This window comes from Pinus tabuliformis, chromosome 2_2, assembly GCF_031772625.1.
Source record: "Pinus tabuliformis cultivar Carrire ecotype Pingquan chromosome 2_2, CPIR1, whole genome shotgun sequence".
In the NCBI taxonomy this organism is placed as follows: domain Eukaryota; kingdom Viridiplantae; phylum Streptophyta; class Pinopsida; order Pinales; family Pinaceae; genus Pinus; species Pinus tabuliformis.
In genome coordinates this window covers 795448483-795468563 of record NC_142300.1, presented here as the reverse complement: position 1 = coordinate 795468563, position 20081 = coordinate 795448483, and the positions used below count along the sequence as shown (strand labels likewise).

The 20081-nt window shown below is 37.4% G+C and overlaps 1 pseudogene across 1 annotated transcript; it reads right to left on the bottom strand.

The window, feature by feature from the left end:
• Positions 1–8891: 8891 nt before the first annotated feature.
• Positions 8892–14626, bottom strand: LOC149195095 (uncharacterized; annotated as a pseudogene). The gene is made up of 2 exons (XR_016254585.1): positions 13178–14626; positions 8892–9958 (listed from the first exon to the last, which is right to left on the bottom strand). The product of XR_016254585.1 is annotated as an uncharacterized LOC149195095 (transcript).
• Positions 14627–20081: the final 5455 nt, after the last annotated feature.

Here is a 20081-nt window from a genome sequence, read left to right as displayed (position 1 = left end):
AGGCTCCAGGATCAAAATTTTGAGTATAAGCACTGTTGCGTTCATTTCATGGATATTGTGTAGTTGTTTTTGTTGGATAGTTGTATGGACGAAGATATGGATCATTGTACACTCTTTCGCTGAATCATTCGATGAAAATCTAATAAGAAGAAGAATTTTAAAGGGTTTTTCCCACAGTGGGTTTTTCCCTGGTCTGCATCCAATCCTAGTGTCTCTATGTATGAATGTTTTTCTTATATTATTCCTTTATGTTCTGCTGCATTGATGATGATGATGTTGTTCTTTCTATATAGTTGCATGTGTTGTTGAATAATGATGTAAATATGAATAATGTTATGATGTTATGGGGTGAACTTAATGTGTTAATGAAGAAATGCAATTATCAAAGCAAAGAACAATATATCCCTAAGAAAAAATTAACATGGAATCAAAGCTGAGCTGAAGAAAAGTCATGGAGATCACCCCTATGATGACACCATTGATGGAAGCAAGAGAGGATGGAGGAGACCTAAAATAATTCTAGGGTTTGAAGGAAACCCTAGGCAATTTGTGTATTAGGGTTTGACAGATATTAGAAGGGTTTGAGAGAAACCCTGGTTTATGGAAAATATTTAAGATATGAAATCTAGAAACCCTAGCAGGGTCAATGTGAAGATGCTCAAGCACTTGTGTCAGAATTGATGAAGCCCTAGATGAGATAGTCCCTAGTAGTCTTGGTTGTTGATAACGTTGGTTGAAATAGTGAAGGAAATATTGTCATATGGACAATACACAGTGATGGCTCTTAAAGGTTGGTTCAAGAGGGAGATGATTACCTCTCATTAAAGATAAGTATTTTCTGACTTATGATGCTCCTTTATATATTTACTTTTGACTTGTGAATCTAATTATTGTTTTGATTGTTACTTATGCTTCCTGAATGTATATTTGAGTATTTGGATGCTTCTAACCTCCTGGAGTTGTGATAAGTGGATCCATCTTGAGGGTTATGGCTAGTGCAAGAAGAGAAGAACTAGCATTGAAAAAAGTAAAGAGGCACTTAATAAAAAAGTAACAAAGTGCTACTAGCTAAGAAGGGGCACAAGTATCTAAACACTACAAGGTATGTATGGTGTTATGTTTCAGCTGCAACATTGATGACAAGGTAAGCCCTAAGATATGATGAAAATGTTTCCTTCACAAATGGTTCATGCATACGAAAGTGATTTACGAAAGTGATTTGGATTCATGTTTCTTGTAATGAAATGGTGCACTTGGTAGTAAATAAGTATCTTACCTTTTAGACATAATGAATTCTATGAAACTACTTAATATTGATCTTTGATATAGTGGTATTAAATTGATGTTTGGCTAACACCTTGATTCTAGTAGATGGTAACTTGACACTATTGATATTGTTTGTGAAAAGCATGGTAGCCATGATGATAGAAGTATAACAATGAGATTAATATTTAGGATCTTTTGTTGACCATGGTTATGTTTTGATGTGTTTAGTAATTATGGCATATGGTAAAATTGAATGCCCTGACTTGATGGATTGAGTTATGTGACAAAGAAGTAATGTTGTGATCATGACTCTTGAAGTATACTCCTATTAGCTATTTGACACTAACCCTTAATGAAAATATTGATGTCATGCTGTAATGGTGAATTAGTTTATGCTAACATGATATGATCATGATAAAAATATGATATAGTCTAACTTTATGATCTAACAGATCTATTGATGCATGATAACATTATAGACAGGTTGATGGCATGAATGAAGATCACTGAAGTGGATTCCCATTCAGAGGGAGAATCTCTCCATAAGATTCTTACTCCCATTATAATTTGCATTATATGTATATTCTTTACTGTTGAAGTATGATTTATGGACATGAATACACAAATATTTGATATTGTTGATCTGCAACAAAGTTTTGATATGAGAAGAGAGAGTTTTCCCTTACTCTAAGCCTCAGTCACAGGAAAGCAAGCTTACAAATGCAACTGTAGGCTCCCAGTCGCACGTAAGTAATGTCAAGGATGCGAATGTAGTCTCCCAACCACACAAAAGAAGGCCTATGGGTGCGGTTACGTCTGCAGGACACAAAAATGAAGTTTTGTGCATGAAATTAGATGTTTACCTGAAAGATGTCAGTCCTACAGACATGGCGCAGACAACATAAATTTCTATGAGCAAGGAAGTTTGAATGTTTTACTATAATGTGAATATGTTGACTAAACTTGTGTTTGCAGGTGACCGAGATATGAATATTGTGATTTATCCATTAAAACTAGTGTATGACAGTGTTTGATAATAGTTGCAAGAGTTTGACATGATTTGGCTGATTGATATAGATGAGCAGTGTTTGGAGTTTTGACATGATACTTGATAATGATTTAGAACTTTGACTTGATATGTTTTGGGCTATAGATCTCATTGTGATAGAAAATGTAGGATTTGACCTAATGACTAATTTGACGACTGATGATTTGCCTTGATGACAATGTTATATGGGCATAGTGACTTTCAGTGATTTATATTGGTATTCTGTGTTGACATCATTAGTTGTGACACATTGGTTGAAGTATAAACAATTGTGATTCAGTATGAAGCAATCTCACAATAAATGGATGGAACCTGCATGACTTATTCTTGGTGTATGCATTTGCATCTAGTGACTTATATTATGATCATGAGATGACTTGATGACATCTTGTTGGCATGATAAAAAATGAAAGCTCTACCTGTCACCTGGTCTAAAGAATTGATATTGTGATATTGATGATTTTGACATTAGTTCTGATAAAGAATCTAAACTTTGATAAGTTGACGTGGTTGATTTGATTGCATAATATTGATTTGTGTAAGGCTAAACATATTGCTTTGGTCAAGTGTTATGATTGCAGAAAACATTGTATGAAGCAAGCTCCTTGATCCTGATATGTCCGCATTGACAGTTATCTGGTGAAGCCAGGATGATGTGTCGATCCAAACCTCTACTTCAAAAGTGATCCAAGGTACAACTTCGATTTTGATTTTATACACTGATCGTTTACTCTTTATAGATAATGAGCTTTTGATGATCAAAGTAAGAGGGAGTTGGCTTCTGAAGCTCAAAATAATGAATCATGACATGAATCGATTTTTGAAATTGTGAAAAGAATTGTTGGAAAGTGGAAATGCAAATCCTTGGACACTCTGATTGAATTCAAGAAGTTACGAAAATGTAATGTTGAATGTAACTTGGCAACCGACAGTTAATTGAAGCATTGATGTTTCGTTTGAACAACCGTCTCCATATGTTGAGCATAGAACCCAAGTGAATTTATGATTGAGCTGCTTCATACGCATTGAGTTGTCGCCGAGCACTCTTCGAGATATTTTCATGGGATGAACAATTTCTGATCTGAGATATTCCTCCTGTGATATGTGACTGCATGGATACACTGATGATGATTGGGATCATTACTATCGAGCACATTCAAATGCTACCTTAGTATGAGATCTGCGATGATGTTTTGGATGAGAAGTTCATAGCTTTAAATATGACCAAGGTTGAGTACGATGTGGCTAACATGACCAATTGTGAGGCAAGATAAAAAGGCTCCTTAGAAGGTAGTTTGGGTAAGTTCTTAATATGATAAGGAAACATTGCAATAATAATGAGTGGACATGATTTCCAAAGAATCCCATATATAGCTCGGACTAAGAAACCTTCATATATTGAAACAATGCTACTATACGAGACAAGCTTAGGCTTGTGGTTGGCACCTCCTTAAGAGGGAGGATGACTATGTATCATTTTTGTGATATATATATTTTTATTCTAATATGATATTTGATTTGATGTCCTGTATGAACAAGAAACAACTACTATTGAGAGATGATGATTACTTGATATGAGCACGATGATATGTTGTTGATCTACAAAGAACCTCGCTGATCGAGGACATTGAGCCAACTCTTCCCCCTTGCTCAAGCTCCTAGGTTGTGGAATTGAGATGGAGAGCTCCTGGGGTTGAGGGATCTCTAGACAATAAGGTATCGCCCCTATCTATTACCCATAGGGTTGGAGTAGTAGCTTCCCTATCTTGGTCTTTACAGAGTATACCCCAATTGGCATCATACCCACACGACGGGCTTGTTGGGATTGTCCCCCCTGTCTGGCCAACGGCTTGAGGAGACTTGGGGGCGCGTGATCCTTACCTTTGGTAAGTCAAGTATCTCGCCCAAGCTCAGATTATGATGCAAGTGTTCTACTACATGACTCTTGATGGTCATCGTTGGGAAGATCGGTAGGCAATAGGATGGGTTAAGTAGTAGCGCCCCTATATCACCTATTTATTGATATGGGGTCGTAGATGTTTAGCTCACCCATGAAATTTTGGGTTGAAATATGCTCCCCGATATGGTTCCAAGTTGAGATGTGCTCCCTGATGATATGTTCTCAGATGTTGTTCTGGATTGAGCTAAGCTCTCCAATGTTAATGCGGGTCATAGATCTAACTCCCCGCCAATGTTCTCGAGTGGTAGCATTGGGCTCCCCGCTGGCAAAGATTCCAGGTGGTAGCAATGGATCCCCGATGAATAGAGGGTGGTAGTGTAGGCTCCTAGCCGATGACAAATTCTTCTTCTTTTAGATTCGAGAATATTCAACATATGAGCAAGGACAATCAAGACATAAGCAGGAATAAGCAAGAGATGAATCAAGATGAACAATGATGATACGAGATGATAAGATACTTTAGATTGGATATGATTTGATGACAAGATACACATGACATGATGCAGGTGGTATTCTCCTTAGTTGAGAGGGAGTGTTAAAATATGCAACTGCGGTCAAATTCCACATTGGAAAGCTCATTTGATGAAGATAATGATTGCATTGAATTCCTCTTTTTGAGAGGACCAAAATCGTTCTACAGGTCACTCAAATCGGATAAGAGAAAGTGCACTTATGAAGAAAAGCCCACATGTGCATATTTGATAAGGTTGGCCCTAAAGCAAATTAAACACCCTTGGAAGGCTATAAATGCAAGTGACCTCAACCTCATTTGGACATCATCATGAGACATTCTTTTATTCTCTTTATTGGTTTTTGGCTCACCTAAGTCTAAGGCACATCTGCGAAGGAATGGGTTTGCTCGAAGATGAAATTGCAAGGTTCAAAGCCCGCATCTCTGTTTTAGGGTTTTGGGCCTTAGTCGCACGCATGACACAGGAAGAACTCGACCATAGTCGCACGCTAACCAGCTCATCTGTGTGACTGAAGCTCTTCAATCGCACGCCCAACGCCGCCTCCATGCGATCGACATCTAAGGTTTCCGAATCTTAGTTGCAAACTGCAGTCCTTGGCTTATAGGGTCCAGAGAATGACTAGAACCTTCCTAGTCACACACGACTCCTCCGTGCGATCAAGACCTAAATGATGAAATTTTTGTTGTCCAAAGATTTCGCTTAGTGATCGCAGTGTTCGACAGTTGACCACAGACAAGGACAATTCATTACAAGCATCAGAATCAGAATTTTGAGTGTAAGCATTGTTGGGATTATTCCATGGATATTGTGTAGTTGTTTTTGTTGGATAGTTGTATGGATGAATATATGGATCATTGTACTCCCTTTTGCTGAATCATTCGATGACAATCTAATAAGAAGAAGAATTTGAAAGGGTTTTCCCCATAATGGGTTTTGCCTTGGTCTCCGACCAATCCTGGTGTCTCTATGTGTGAATGCTTTTCTTCTATTGTTCCTTTATGTTTCGTTGCATTGATGATGATGATATTATTCTTTCTATATAGTTGCATATGTTGTTGAATAATGATGTAAATATGAATAATGTTATGATGTTATGGGGTGAACTTAATGTGTTAATGAAGAAATGCAATTATCAAAGCAAAGAACAATATAGCCCCAAGAAAAAATTAATAGATCTAAGGAAAAAAACGCTACTAAGATCTATTTTGACCTATTCAAGGCTTGACTTTGACAGAACTTCGATTTCATTGATGACCTTTCATTGAAAATCCAGATCAAGGCTGCTCTTGAATCCTCGCCCTGATACCATGTTGATTTTACAAGGGTTTTCTATACTAATAATTATTTTTTATGATTTTGATCTTTCACACTCTTATTCGTTATTCCATCACTCAATACTTACATGGAAGACATCAACCATATAACATTTAAGACAATAGGATAATAAAGAGAGCCACACAAAGAACACAAGAAATTTAACCTAGGAAAACCTTCATGGTGAAAAACCTAACAACCTCTTCAATAAAGAATTCTTGAATTCAACAAAGATACATCTAAGTCAACAAATAAGTCAAACCTGGTTCATTCTCTTAGTCAAGTCAATGATTAGATTTGCTTCAAACTTTGCCTTCTGCCCTCCATAGAAGTAACAGACCCTTAGTGATTCAATCTCTTCACAAAAGTTCTGCCCATACAGAGAGTCACTTTTAAAATTCGGCCTTCTTTCCTCAAACCTTGTTGCCCCAAGGTTTGTTGCCTCAGAGATAAGATATTCATTGCCTTAGAGATGAGATATTCATTGCCTCAAATATCATATATTTGTTGCCTCAGACCATCCAAAAATACCTTGGAAGATGCGAGCCTTGCTTACCCTTGGAGGAGGATGAAATGACACATATAAATAGTCTTTTATAGGGTCATATGGGTGCGTCTTTAATTACAGTCTACCTTACCATTTGAGAAGGCTAACTTGACTAGGAGGAGGTCAACATAATCTTTTGGAGCCAAAAACTTTAATTTCAAAATTTCAAATTCTTTCTTTTGAAAGTCCAAATGGGACTTGACACATTTTTTGTTCTTTTGACTCTTAGCATTTAAAATATGTTTTACTTATACATTAATGACTCAAATATACATTATGAAGATTGACCATAGTTACAAAAATCAAAAGGTCATTGGGACCTAGACGCCCAGATAACAACAAGGCTCCTGGAGCTATGGGTTGAGGCTGTTTGGCCGATTGTAAGTCACCCTGGAAGGTGGGCACCACCGAGAGACTCGAGCTACGCCACTTTGGTGCCAGTCAAGGGAACGTGAGTTTGTGGCTGGAGACTGAGGCTGCTGGGGTTGGTGCCTCGGTCAATGTTTATTTTGGTTTTTGATTGTTGCCCGTGGAGTCATTGTCCCAGCTCAGGGGTCACCGGTGGTTGAGCTTATGAACCACGACGTCTATGGCTGAAAAGAACGTGGGGAGCCCAAAGCTTGCTTGCATTTCATTATCAGATAAGTTCCTAAATTCTTGTGTACGATTGTATATTTATCTATCATGATTAATTACTATTTTTTTATGTTAAAACCCTAGTTTTTTGGGTTTTGGTTAGTTGTAATATTGTATATTTATTTCCGCTATAAATTTATGTCTGACAATTTATTTGTGAATAGAAATGCATACATGGCATGTAGTATTGCACTCATTTTAATTATAACTGCTAAGCAAGGCAAAATTATGATAAATTTGAGTCATGCTCTTCCAAAATTAATTTTTAATTTACGATTAAACTGTGCCGGTTGAGTGGTGTTGCCCTGCTAGGAGAAGGGGACACTACATAACCTATGGAAGCATTATATAGGACCATACAAAAGTGCCTAGCCTGTGGACTACAAAATTTGAAGTACAAAAACCTCAAATTCAAAATCATAAAAGTCAAAATTTCAAATAACAATGTCCACCAAAACAAACTAGAAACAATGAAGGATGAGAGAGGCAATTAATTCAGAGTGCATCTAAGACAGCTTGATATAATCCAAGAGCTTATCTATTACACATTACATATACTTCAAAACATCTACAAAGAACACAATAACAAATGAGACTATCAATAAACATGAGCATGTAGTACCGTGAAACAGATTATTGTGACATTACACCTTAGCAATATTAAGCAATTTAAACAGGAACCATTAAAAAATGAGCTGCTTCAACTCATCATTTGGGTTCCTACGAGATTACGCTATACTGATTTTACTGTTGCACAAGGAAAGCTTTATTTCGGTAAATGCATGCATCACAGAATGGCCTCTACTTGTGTATATCAGAGTAATAATGTCTTAAATTTTTCCCTGTTCCACAGTTACAACCTCATGTTGGTCAAAATTTGAGGATTACAATTATTTCATCAAGCACAAGAACAATTTTGGAGAAAGACATAATATGACTGTAGCGACCTTAAAGTGGTGTACCGGTTTTCTGACAGCAAAGCAAAAAGTGAAAGTATGTTATTTTTGCAGGCATCAATTCCCTGATCTGAAATTTACAGTGAGTGTAACTTTTTTTTGTTTGAAGGTCAAATATTTACAATGGGATGATCTGTTATAGCCTAGCCTTAGTACATAAGACGTATTCTTTAGGAATGACAAGGTTCTCGTTCATATAATGCATGTTGAATAATGTGTTAGTCATGAAAAGTCCTAAAAGGATGCTTTATAACATTTATATTGATATGCACAAAATGCATTGTTATTCTTTTGGAACAGTCTGATGATCCCTGCATAGTCTATGCATTAGAGAGTGCTACTTTTTCAACCTCAGTCCGTCGCATCAACACTGTTTGATACGTGTCTGAAACAAGTTAGCTCTTACGTACATTTTAAGCGCGCCTGTATTTCAGAGTTTATGTTTCATATTCTATCCTTCCCAAGATCTTGCATTCCCTTCATTTTGATAAAATTTGTAAGCAGATGAGTTTCTTTAGGTAAACTAGATGTAACTTTGTTTTCTTTCATTACAACATAGAGGTTTACCATAGGGGTCTCGTAAAACTTCATAATAACAACTGAAGACAAAACAATCAATCAACAGACAACCCTAAGAACCAAGACTGCTCATCAAAAGAATAACACACATGCATAATTTCAATATGTAAGAGATCTAGAAATTCAGTTATCATCTGCGCTTTTTCTTAAAATCATTGGGATGTATCAAATTAGAACCACATACTTTTAATTCTTCTGACAGTTCGTTTTCTAAGCTCATATTACCGGCCTTTTTGAGATTACTTATGAGAGACCTATAAACATAAATTGATGCCTTACAACCCTTTTCTTTCATTTCATGGAACAACCTTATTGCTTCTTCAACCTGCCCCATTCGACCAAAACTATCAATTAGAGCAGTGTAAGTGCGCAAATTTGGCTGAATTCCTCTTCCAACCATCTCTTGAAAAAGAATCAAACACAAATATAATCTACCAAACTTGCTAAAATTGTTTATTAATGTATTGTAGGTTATAATATCAGGTACATGTCCCAAGTCCTTCATGGTCAAAAATTCTTGAAATGTTGCATCTGCCTGACCTCCCTTGCCAAGAATATAAATAATAGTGTTATAGGTGACCAGGTCTGGTTTGCACTTCCCATGCTTCATAAATTCAAAGAGTCCAAGAGCTGATTTTGTTTGCCCTGTTTCAACAAAGGCATATATAAGTCTGTTTAACACCGTAGTATTGCAAACGAAGCTCTCCAATAACTCCCTGAAAAAGTTGTGGGTTACTCCTGTGTCTCCAACCTTTGCAAATGCCCTGGATAAAGCAAAATAAGACATGGAATCTAGAGATCTATTAGCTAACAAATCCTTGAAGATAGGACATGCAAAACTAAAGTTGCCAGCTTCGCCTGCAGCAGTCAAAAGAGAATTGTAAACTGCCAAGTTCAGAACAACACCTTCATTCCTCAATACTCTAAATAAATAGTAAGCAGTGGTTAATTTCTTAGCTTTGATGAGCTTTTCAATTAGGGAAACAAAGATCTTTGTGTTTGAGACAATTTTAAACTTGAAAAGAAGTCGTTTGAAAACATCTTCGCTCGCATCCCCTTCTTTAACGAGGGTATCGACAAGCATTGATAAAGATGAATCATCTGCATTCTTCCTCCATTGAACATCTCATCCAATGCTCTGTACAGTTCTGTCTCAGATGGACTGAACTCAAGGAGCCTCTGCGTAACAAAATTGATATCAATGCCACTGTGCATGCAACTTTTCAATCAAATCAATCACATATTTTCATTTTTAAAAGAATGGGGAGAAAATAATTTAGTTTTGATACATTATCATGTCAAGCCAATTTTTCCTTATTTAACAGTCATAAGCATTATTCAACGAGGAGCAAAAAAACTTCTAACTAAATGCAGATCATATCATCCCTTGGTTTAAATGTCATTAGTGTTCAGGTTACAAAAGCTTCTATCCAACAAATATCATTATATCCCAATCTGGGAAAAACATTTAGATTGAAACTTTTTCATTGAAAGAAATTTGTACTTCCAAAGACATCATTTATAAACATATGCCAGATTTGTCTACAGGTGGTTGACATATTTTTATATTAAGAATTGCAACCTGATTTCCAATGTAATCTTAAATCAACAAGGATCAAAACCTTGGGCTGTGAGTTGTTACTTTGTGGTTGGAATGGAGCACCACCATGTAAACAGCCCAGGTTCAAACCCTGGCGGGTTTGGAACCCTCGTATATGTGTGAGGGAATGTGTTTTAACTCCCGAATCAGTTTCACTTCATTATCAAGGGGCATGCAAGGTGCCCCAACACAAACTTGAAATCAGCACCTCCTCTCCTAAATTTGGAATTCATAACTCTAAGTAAGTCAAACTGAATTAAAAGTACCTATTCTGGAAAAAAAACTAATTTGGACAGCGATAATTCCTAATCCCGGAACTGCTAATTTTAGAACAGCAGCTAATACTAAAAAGTCCTGAGAACAGTGTGTGCATAGCTAGAGGACTGCTGTGCACCATGTTTCTTCCTTTAACTGCTGTGCCTCTCCTCTGACTTGCTATCCCACTCTGCTGAAACACACCATCTGCCGTGGGGAACGGCTGAGAAGCAACAGATACTTTCTGATAGCAGTGTCTCAGTAAAACGTTTATCCCTGAGTGACAGCATCTGAGTGGAAGGTAGAACTAAGTTTGTTCAAAAAGTGGTTGTTAAGAAAAAATAAATATATGGTAATTAGTTGTAAATACAGTCTACGTGAGCGAGTTGGATGTATAGCTTGCATCCACATGGGCATCCAAAAGGAAGCCAGGTGTCCACGTGGTTTCCATTGTGGACAAATAACTGGCAAAGCAATTTAGTTCTTACAATGCATGGACATGTGTTAATGTTATATCTTACTAATGAAGAAAAATACTGATCCATCTTACCTTTAAATCTATTAAGCATAGGAAGGATCAAAAGATATTGAGATGTGAATCCCTCGGTGCTTAAAAATTCTGAGTTAAGATGATATATGCTGGGGAATAGTCTACATAAGTTGGATATTTTGCATCCATATGGACATCCAAAGAGAATCCAGGTGTCCACAAGGGTGCCATTATGGACAAATAACTCGCAGAACAATTTAGTTCTTACAATGCCTGGATAAATGTATTAATGTTGTATCTTATTAATGAAGAAAAATACTGAAAAGTAAATCAGTGTAAATCCATCTTGACTCTGGATCTATTAAGTGCCAAGAATGATCAAAAGAAATTGAGATGTAAATCTCTCAATGCTTTGAAAATTCTGAGTTAAGATGGATCTATACAGGGTTGTGTTTGTATGTTAATTGATGCTTCATAAGCTTTCTCAATTGTTACTTTTTACAATATATATAAGCACGGTTGGGCTCTTACTGTTTTACTTATTTTCTCAAAATATAATATAGGTCAATTTATGCCATGAGTCGCATCAGCATTAAGAACGGACATTACACATCATGCTCATACCAAATCGTAGAATGTGTCACCTCTCCCAGGCAATTAATAAATAGGATTTCTGCAAAGAGCATATTTGGGATATTTTGTTTCAACTCTTTCATTTAGGCATTCATTATTGAAGCTCCCATGGCAAAAATCCACTTATAGCCAGGGCACTAAATTTTCTTAATCTATTCAATACCGTTTTGAATTTGTAATTTGTTGTCCTAGTGAATTGATCAAGCCTTATTTAACAATATGATGTCTTTTATAACTGGAACCAAACGTAACCCCTTTTTATAACGGAAGTGAAAGCTTAATCTTATCATTCTATAAATTGAAGAAAGATGAAAAAAATCTTTTTGTGGCTTTAATATTCCATTTCTTATCGTTCTATAAATTGAAGAAAGATGAAAAAAGTCTTTTTTGGGGTTTAATATTCCATTTTTTATTATTAATCTTAATATTTTATATAGTACAGTTTGAATGGACTTAATAGTTCAGAGCAAGTGTTTCCTCTTAATAGGTCACAGGTTCAAATCCAGAAGTGGGTAGAGTGTGTATGCCTCATTAGATATTAGATTTTAGCTGTCAAATCGCCTGTGCCAATGTGAATCCCTTATCCTACAAATAAGGAGATCTCATACACCAATTTGGTGTCACCTTAAAAAGAACAGAGAGACTTGCCTGGCCTATAAGACCTCTTTTTCTAAGAATCAAAATCAAGATCAAATTTAATTGGAATTCAATCAAAAATTGATTAACAATTTCCCTCTTTTTCTAAGAATCAAAATCAAGATCAAATTTAATTAGAATTCAATCAAAAATTGATTAAAAATTTCTAGATTTAAGATCTCGCTTTTGTGATTGAACGATTCAGATATGAAGGTTTCTAGTTTATTTATTTTTATGGTTCATAAATCTGCAAGATCATAATTGATACAATTTGGTAAAATAGCATCAAATTTTTCTTTGATCAATTAATCCTCGTTCTGGACAAGGCTTAAGAGCAAGAAGGGTACAAAGTTGCAAAGAAAATTAAGCATGGGATCCTGTCTGCACAAATTCATTCTGAGCCTTGACCCTCGTCGTTTCCTTGTGAGTTCCTTTTAGAAATAGCTGTGCTCAGACTAACAACCCTATTGAAGAGAACTCACGGAACTAGTAGATAATTTTAATGAGGTTTTGAATTGATTAGCCAAGTGCAATAGTTCAAAACTACTTAAAAGCTCTAAGCCTGCTTAGTTCGTTAGTTAAGCCCTAGATAAATTTCAGACTTCGAAAGGCCTCATACCTATTTTGCTGCTGTTCCTGTCATTATAACTCGCTTCTAACAGTAATAGAAAATATATCTTTGCAAGATGAATGATAAAATGCAAAATCAAATCAAAAGCAAGGATAGCGTCCTCCGTTTCAGATTGTTCAATCATAAATCATGAATTAAAAATTGAATACTGACCGTATCATTCGTCAAACTTGATTCCGCAGCATTCGGAGCTCCAATAATTCCGGCAGCCAGCGACTCATGCTCCTCTTCCCTGTCCTCCCGTTTTTCCTCTTCATCAAATTCGTCATTCCGTTCCAGAGAAAGTTCCGGCAAAGCCTTGGCTAGCTCTGAAGCCCTCATATCCTTCTCTCCAGTAGTCAATCCGCGAATCCTAGCCTCGCTGGGGGTGTCACTATCCGCCTCACCGTGATTCGAACCCGTGATCGAGCCGTGCGGATTATCATATCCATTGCCATTATCGGTTTGGTCGGAGGAACTCGAAAAACCCCGAATGAAACGGACTTTATCATATCTCCAGCCTATCAATGAGTTTCTATTGTGATAGGCTCGGATTACGGATGCCTTTACGAGGGCTTTTGCAGGGCAAGGGGAATTTTGAATTTGCGGCCATTGTTGTTTGCGTGAGAGACATTTGCAGCGACGAATGGCGGTCGCTAGGGTTTCCCTCGGGTGCATTGCATTTAACTTGAGTGAGAATCCTTACGCCTTGCTTACAACATAGAGAGAAGTCGCTAGGAGAAATATGCCACAATTCACGAGGGTATGTTGCGAACACGAACTCCCGTAATTTCACGGGGGCCTTTTGCAGAACATGAACTCTCGTAATTTCACGAGGGTCTGTTGCAGAACATGAACTCTCGTAATTTAACGAGGGTATGTTGCAGAACACGAATTCTAACTATCACATTCCTAAATTTTTCAAATTTTCATGACTCCCAGTGAGTTTTCTTCTTCAGCATCCCCTGACCTATGGTTGGGGCATACAAATCCTACTTCTGCCCATGCCTCATCTCTTTATGTAAATTTATGTATACACATGTTTTATAATAATTTTTGGGGCAACCCAATTCGCCGTTTATGTTTGGGGTACAATTCACCATATATATATGACTGACAAAATCCACACTACGCAATAACCCAATTCATGATTTCTTTGTTAAAATCTCTGAAAAGTTATCCATATTTTGGTGTGTTTCTGAAACCAGGGCATTTTCAAGTAGGAGGGTTTCGAGCTTGAAGATGGTTAATAACCCTCGTTATTCTAAATTGACAATGTGATGAGTCGTAACCTCCATTCCACTAGTCACAGAGTTATTGCAGAGATAGATGAGATGAAGCAGAGTGAGAAGGCCAAAAGGAAAGGACTTGCCTTTGGTATATCAGATGACTCACACTATATATCTTGTGGAAAGGGAATGGTATACTCCGTTGAATAAAGGTCCCACTGGCTCAAATACCCATATAATGTTGTTCCGAGTTCCTACGAATATGCCAGCACTACCCAATGCAAGGAGTATCATCTACTCCAATCATCTACAGTTCGCTAATTTGATGTGCATATCAGACTGGTAATGAAAGGAATGTGAAACAGAACCTTGGAGATATAATCATAAATCTAGGACTCGCTCAAGAATCAGAGTAAGATATTGTGTTTGCCCATTATATTATGCAATTTTTTTATATTCAAATATGTATATTATTTTCATAAAATTCACAAATTGTCTCAATCAACAACTTGTATTTTTCGGGCTTGGAGTATGCCCTAAAACTGTTTTTGCTTGGCTAAGAGCTCGTCTTCTTTGCACGTAAGGATTCTTTGCACGTAAGGAAACAGGTTAACGGCCCAAGAACTAGAGGCATCTAGAGGCATCTAACAGGAGCGAGAGCCTACTCCCTTACAAACCACCAGCCAGTTATTCTAGGTGGCATGATTTTCTTTGATAACAGTGATGCGAAAAGAAAAGAAAGAAAGAAAAAAAGTATTTTTGAGACTAAGCCTAATAGTATTTACACTTTTCAGATTTTTTTTTTGGAAACTATGAACTGGCATTTCAAAAAAATCACATTTATATCTATCTTGAGTTGCAACCTACATTGTTTTTCATGATGGATCTATATAAATTGAAACATTTGTTCCAAAATCCTAGGACGTGAAGATTATAGGAAACAAAGTTGCCAATTTGTTGTGTTTTTCTATGAAAAATAAAGTCTTATTTGAGTTCAACTATGTATGTATCGATTTCTTTCTTTTTTTTTTAAGCTTTTGTAATTGATTTTCATTAATAAAATAAGTTTATTGAATCGCAGTTCATGTTCCACGTTCCAAAAAGACTACCTTTGTAGTGGAATGTTTCAACTCGGTGTATCTAAATTAACACCAATACTATCAATTCAAAATAAGAAATGAAAGTTGTAGTTGCCATAAAACAAAGAGACCCAACTAAATGTGTCAGAACCTTTGACAAAAAACTAGTGAGATTGACAAAAAAAACAACGATACAACAACAAGCATAGAAGTGCATTTTTAGCTAACCAACTAAAAGAAAAACAAAGATACAAGGAAATACAATACTATGTTGATCATGAAGAGCCCGAAGCAAAATCCAACTGCATTCTATGGTGCCATGTCGACAACCAATTGTAGAGACGTGTGCATAAAACCATCGAATTCCACCGAATTCCATTAATTTGAGATAATAACTAGAGAGAGGGGAGGGGAGATTTCTTGTGGAGAGGCAACCACAAGAGAAGAGACATTGAGTGGAAGAGCATTAATAACTAGCAGAGCTTCATTAATCTCCTCACACTCAGTGTCCAAGTCAGAGGTGACATAGTTTTCCACTTTGCTAGTCTAGTCACAATATCATCCAAGTTGAAGTGAATGTTCCGAAGAATTCGCTTGATGTCCTCCTGTCCTACAAAGATTTTATAGATGTCTACCTGCTTGCCTCAAAGAACCATGCGAAGCAGTGTTTCCATCTGTTGGTGCACTATGAGTGAGAGAAGGAAGTGAAGCTGACGCTCCCTGAACTTTCCTGGGTTAGGAATCCATTTGAGGCGATTGTCTTCGACCTCAAAATCAAAGAAATGTCTTGTCACTGAACTCCTTTGAATGTAGGAGGAGGATCTCCTTTCTTACTTCAGGAGAGATTGAGTCAAAATAGTTGGTCATTGATTCCCATCCAAATAACCGACAATGAAAGGAAGATGAGTTAGTTGCACCATTTTGGCGATTGGGCATTCTTTGCCGAGGAGCCATCATACCTATGTGAAAGGATTAATACCCCAAATGAACATAAAACCAAGGTAAAGACATAAGGAGATAGACTCTCAAGTAGGGGGTAGCCGTCTCAACAAGGATGGCATCATCAACAAAGGCATAGAAAAGGGAAAGTGAGTTTGTATGAGGAATCATAAGCAACAGAATTTTCCTAAATTTTAGCAATTCTACCAACCCTAACACTGAATATATCCGGAGTTGTGGGTGACAAACAAAATGGGCGACCCAAGAACTTAAGCAAGCTATGATATTGGACAAACAAATAACACTATCAAAACCAAATGGAAAAGGTACATAGGCACCAAACCCCACAAACCAAAACTGGACAATTGAAGGAAATGCCTGCATAATCAGAACCTTGAAGCGATGAGATGGGTAAAACTGCCACTAGTTCAAAGGACGGACCGGTCCCTATGTTATGAAGAAAGAGGAAAAAAAAATTGACCCTTACCTAAACTCTTAAAGCAACCGAGACAGTACTTGAATATAAACAATGGATAAAAACTATAATAAGGATGATAACGGTAAACAAACGAACCTCCCCCAAAGCTTGAGGGTATTGGAAATTGAAACTAAGAGCTGCAGCAAAAACCCTCTTCACTAATGCAATTGACATAGCTATGTTTCCACCCTGTGAAAACACCCATGCATTTATAAAGGCCCATTGACGTAAGAGGACCCAACAACTTAGGGTAATTACCAGACTGTGCGAGGTCCAGGGAAGGGCAAGTGTACGAGTTGGCACACTATTTAAAGACCACAAACCTTCCATAAATCATATGCTAATGAATGAGCATTGTGCACTATATGTTAGGATCTCCTCCTTCCATGTCCAATCAACACAACGAAAGACTAACCATATGAATTGTTAGGTGATGACCCCAGATAGCAAAGAGAATGTTGTACTCTATTGCAAGTGCTACCACCTACGAGTATTTAAAATTACAAGACCAGAGTAGGTGATCTCAATGTTTTGAATGACAAACGTGTTATGCGAGTACCAAGAGGTGACAGGTGGAGGGTGTGGCTCTCATTCCAAAATCCGCCAACCCACGCCCCATTCATTTGTTTGTCATGTTAATCATGGTTCATGCTATTACAATGGGTCTTAATAACACCCCCATCAAGGACGTTGATTTCCACTTCAAAACTATCCTACTCCACCCATTGTTTGATGGTTTGGACATCTTCCTTAAGTGGCGCAACCGACCAAGCTTCATGTAAGGCCAGATGACGTTCCTGGTTGGCCCAATTGGCCAGTGCATCTGCTACCCTATTTCCTTCTTGATGTGTATGTTGAGGGATAATATAATCAAACCTTAGTAGTAGGTCTTGAATATTGGAAACCACCTCCTATAAATGCCAACTATGCACTGTTTTGTGTGCGGGGTGTCCATTTAACAATCTATGTATATACAAAATAACTACCTAAGAATCGCCATGAACCTCAATCAAACAATAACCTTCTCTCACTACGATTTGTAAACCTTTTTCAATAGCAAGGAATTTCACAAGGTTGTTTGTGGTCACACTGCATGAACTTGTGTATATATGCAGAGGTTGAGATTTTTCATCTCTTAAAATCCCTCCATATCTTGTCGCACCAGAATTTCCTTTGGATGCACCATCAAAACTCAATTTCAAGAAGGATCTTGGCGGTGAAGTATATGAGTTGATGGAGGGATGACTAGGACGCAACATAACAGATAGATAGGGAGTTGACATAAAACAATTCAAATTGAGCACCATCAAAATATGTCCTTTTGACTCCTCCACTTGCCAATTATCAATAGTCCAGAAGGACGCAAGAATAGTTTCTCGGATGTTGAGAAAGATCATCTTGTTCAATGTTGACATTGACATCTTTTTCATATTAAACACCTTGATATTTTGTTCTTTCCATAAGTTCCAAAGGGTAAAACCTAACACCAATTGCCAGGGTCTTGAAACAATAGGGTTTTTGAACTCCCTATCAAACCATTGATCCAAAAGAGTCTTCAAATTTGGAGAGAAGGGTCGAGTACATGTGAAGATATGAAGAAATTCCCAAATTCCTCCTGTGAAGGGACATGTAAGGAAAACATGCTCAACTGAATCCTCCGCTTTAAAGAAAAATGGACATAATGACGACCCCTCATAACTCTTTTTACGAAGGCGATCCCAGGTGAGAGTACGCCCCCAAGCTATTAACCAAATGAAAGTTGATTACTTCGGCCACCAAGAACGCATGGCTGACTAGGATGCAACAAAACATGTAGATAGGGAGTTGACATTAAATAATTCAAGTTTATTACCTTCAAAATATGTCCTTTCGACTCCTCCACTTGCCAATTATCAATAGTCTAGGAGGACACAAGAATAGTTTACCTGACGTTGAGAACGATCACCTTGCTAAATGTTGACACTGACCTATTTTTCATATTAAAAACTATGATATTTCGTTCTTTCCATGAGTTCCAAAGGGTAAAATCTAATGCCAATTGCTAAGCTCTTGAAACAATAGGGTTTTTGAACTTCCTATGAAGCCGTTGATCCAACAAAGTCTTTAAATCTGGAGAGGAGGGTCAAGCACATGTGAACATCTAAGGAAGCAATTCCCAAATGCCTCATGTGAAGGGACATGTAAGGAAAATATGCTCAACTGACTTCTCTGCTTTAAAGAAAAATTGACATAATGATGACCCCTCATAACCCTTTTTATGAAGGCGATCCCAAGTGAGAGTACACCCCCATGCTATTAACCAAAGGAAAGTTGACAACTTTGGCCACCAAGAACCATTCCATATCTAATTCCACACAACTGCCTTATCCTTTGATGAAAAACCTGCTAGTAAGGAGTGGGCTTCTTTAAGAGAAAACGAACTAGATGATTGTTGTCCCCATCACAAAATCTCATTCTTCTAAGAAAACCTATTCTGCTTATCTTCCATAATCCTTTGGAACTCCTCTCATGGATATGTGGCATCAATAATAGGCCTATCACTTTTATCCTTCCATTGTCGCCATTGTTGTCTAGCTGATCCATATCTTTTTACTTCATAGATGCATACATAATTGCATTTAAAAGAGCATGTACATAAACACATGAAAATAAGCGGAAATCAAAAGCAACCATGAGATCAAAGCCACAAGACAATTTGATGACGGAGTTCACCCAATGTGGGTTACGTCTTTGGCCCCTGCTCAATGTGGGGAGGCCTCTTTCATTAAATGGCAGCATAAAAAAAATTACAATCAATTACATAAATGACCCTTATACCTCCATTTTCTGGAATGGTATGAAAATGTAAAGCTCAACTGCAGAAACGGACATCACCGTTGAATTCGTGGTGTGAAATCGTGTTAAACGACTATAAACTTGACCCCTTTCTGACCCCTTAGACTGCGACGTCGTTCCACGACTCCTCATTTTCTTCCCCGGGTCGAATGAACAATGAGCATTTAATAAAATAACTTTTGGTGGATATTATAATGGAAGGCCCTTTGGGCCATTGGAAATTTGAGTTATTAATAGGTGTGTGACCCTGAGTCAAATCCCATGGGATCCATGCGCCTTGGTAGTTGGCATTATTTTGGTAAGCGCACATTTTTTTAAAATTTGGCGGGTTGTTGGTTATTTTGGGGCCACGTGGGTGGCAAGATGGCCAGTTGGTTGGGCGGGTTCAAACCCTGCCGACCTCAGTGGTATGCCATATGTGGCAGAGTCGTTGGCCATTTCCTTATTCAATGGCTTTAACTATATAGGACAAAAACCACCAAGCAAAAATTAGGGGTCACCAACAATTTTAAAGAGGC